Genomic DNA, 3,383 nt, shown 5'->3' with positions numbered 1-3,383 from the left:
GTACGAGATAGACCACAAATGCACAAAGTGCTAAATAATGCTATGTACTTCAAATAGATCAGATCAAATCCTTAATTATTAAAGGTAGCTACCTAATATTAATGGTTATTTTTTACCTTATTCTGTAAATCTTAGTTTGTTACCTGCCAAGCAGGGATACACACACCTTTCTATCACAGGATCCTGTGAAAAGCAGATCGATGGAGTATTTCAACATCAGACAACCACCATGTTCTGATTTCATAGGCAAATCTGAATGAAAGTCACTATATCAAGTACAGATCCTCTACTGAATAACTCATCACTAATTTAACACCATCTGCCCTGCATGTTTAGCATCACAGGGCAGTCACAGGGAAAAAAGTGATATGATCAGGTGGTATTATCGTGCCTATACAGTGAGCCACTCCCTAAGACTGATGCTACTTTCTCCAGGTTTATGCACAGGCCCCAAAAAGATTGTCCATAGGAACCAAATCCAAAAAGCTACAAACCAACTCCAAAAAGCTATGGATCACAGTGCTGAGAGATCTCACAGACATGCCTAAGAAGGGCTGTGGCGCTCTGGATGTCCCTCCCCAGCAAGCATGGCTTCTCTTCCACCTCCCTGGCTCCCCATCATCCCGTACCTCCCCCCTGCTCCCACTCAAACACCTCCGGCTCCCGCTGCCACGGCTGAAGTCACCTCAACCAAGTCCTCTTGACCAACTCCCCCCTCTCCTCCTTATACCTTTATATATTGCCGAATCCTGCCTGGTGTGAGTGGAATCTGACACATCCAAGCATGTGAAAACCACATTATTATTTTTTCCAAAGACTTGCAGTTTGGATGGCTGTGAACATTTTCCACGGGAATGGCAAGAGATATTTTCTGACAGACACACCATCTGCCTGCCATATAGCAATCCCTGCTTTCAGACCATGAGAACGCTGCAGCTTTTTCAAAATAAAAATCCATCTCGCACAACAAGACAAGCCAGTTTTCTCTAGTTTACTTCTCTGTAAAGCTCTGAAGGTTTCAAAACAATTCCTCCTAAGGCAGACAGACGGTCAGAATTACAGAGGCTAACGGTGGAAATCTGGCATGAGCGTCCAGGAAAGTAGCGGGCAGTTTTCATGATAAACCACAGTATCTGTCCTGCTTCCGCGCCACAAAAAGAACAGCAGCCACACATAACCTTAAGCAAGTCACAATTTCATTTACAAGAGCCACAACCTAATTAAAAACACAGGCCATGGTTCTGTAAGACAGCGAACTCCGGCTTTGAGGAGAGCAGCAGCGCTGCAACGTGCCACTGAACTGGTACAGCCGCACAGGTGGAGGGACCGCACGTGGGTACAGCCACACAGACCTTACACCAGACCCTGTGGATGCTCCAGTGTTGCACGGAGGATGCACCGTATCACACCGCCTATGGCCAATTCAACAATGCGCAATTGCACACTTACATTTGTTCCAGATCAAATTTGTGATCTAAAGATGTTTGGGGGCGATATTAGGAAGCACGAAGACACACCACAGGCTGTAGTAACCCTGCATAACGTTTGGCTTTATGAGCACTTCAGACGGTCTCCGTTTTCTGCTCAACCACAGCAAGCCAGTAGCAGTGAGGGAGCTTGTTAGAAACAAAATGGGGAAAGAAAGCAGCTTATGTTTATATTAGCAGCTTCACCGAACCCAACAGTTCACTTCACAAGCAATGCCATTTTGCTATCCGCTGTCAATAACCATTCTGGTGTCCACAGAACCATGGCCTTCCTCAAAGAAGTTACAGAAACTGAAACACCTCCCTGCCCTTCGCAAGTTCATGCACACCAACAGCAATGCTTAAACCATAAACCTGGCTGTATGCAAACACAATTCAGACACTGCAAAAGTGAACATTTTAAAATAGCTTGTTTCACTTGCAAAAGTGTGAAGAACTGGAACAAACCTGCCCGTCCCTTTGGGCTTTCTTCTGCCAGAGGAATACATAAAGTTACTGGAGATTTGATTGCCTGTGTCTAGATGCTTCATTAAACTACACCTCACCTGCAACAGCTAGTACCTGTAAAGGATACCCCTAAAATTAAACCTGCTCATGCCAACACCACAAGGTAGATCCTGAAAGCTTAGTTTACAACAGACTTCTAGTGATCTGGATCCTGCTAACCACAAAAAGCACCAGTTTATCTCCATATCAGACTCCAGTTTATCCAAGCCTTTGGGGTGGCAGAAGCAGAACAGATCGTTGAGTGTCAGATAGTTAAAGTGATACAAAACAGCTACAGACAACTTGAGTAATAAGGGACTTTAGCCACATTAGCCGTAGACACCCGTAAGGGAGGTCACAGGATGCAATTTAACTTAAAACATAACAACAGCAGCAGATCTTCCCTCCTTAGTTGCTACTTAATGATGAATAATTACGTTAGTGGACCATGGAAGTCTGAGCAAATCCAACTAACGCACATTTCAGGCACTGGACCCGGGATAGCTCAAACCTAACCATTCAGTATTTCCAAGATTAACCACTTGTTTAGAAACTCAGCTAAACAGCAAGCCTGACATTTTTATCCTCTATCTGTAACGGAGCATCTGGCAGCAAGCACACGCAATGTAAAAATGACTGCAACAGAACGCTAATCACCAGAGCAAGCCATAAGGGAAAAAAAATGTTTACAGTGTTATTCTCTCCCCTGGTCCCCTGAGTTTGGTCAGCAACGTGCTTACAGGGTTCAAATTAACAAATTTTGCCCGTTTGATGTGAATAAAGTCTTGCACTGCTCGCTTTTCAGCTTACACAGATACAAGACGCTCACTGAAAAACAAATTGCTGGGGATACCAACATATTTGTTTTGAGACTCCAGCCACCAGCTCTAAACAAGAGCCTAAGCAAGCCAAAGCCTACAGAAAACAAATCTTTGTTTAAATCAGAGACTCTCCAAGCACAAAACTACTGTGAAAGCCTTCTGCAGCCGGCCAGATGGGGGACTTCATGAACTGCCTCCAAGTACTTGCGCAGCAATTGTCAGCCTGCCTAGAAATTAAGATTCCTTTCACACACGCACCCAATTATTGCCCGGTCTCCTCGCTGCCCTCTGAATGTCACTCACCTCGCTAATTAAATCGTGGGCCTGAACTCACCTCTTCCAGTGCTTACCCTGCTCCCACGGGGCACCACCCCCAGTCACTTGAACCTAGGGAACCCCTCGCCATCAGGGAAAAGCCCAGGATCCCGAGCCCCAGGTCCTTCATCCCCACTCACAGCCCTCTCCATCCTCCCCTGCAGCCCCAGCCCTGCTGCCCTTGCCCTAGTCCCACAGACACCCCCATTGCCCCCTGGCCCCCCCAGTCCCACTGCCCTCCCCAGCCTTTTCCAGACACCCAAACTGCCATCCC

The sequence above is a fragment of the Egretta garzetta genome, unplaced genomic scaffold (genome assembly GCF_000687185.1).
Source record: "Egretta garzetta isolate BGI_Z169 unplaced genomic scaffold, ASM68718v1 scaffold448, whole genome shotgun sequence".
NCBI classification, from domain to species: Eukaryota; Metazoa; Chordata; class Aves; order Pelecaniformes; family Ardeidae; genus Egretta; species Egretta garzetta.
This window is presented reverse-complemented; position numbering follows the sequence as displayed.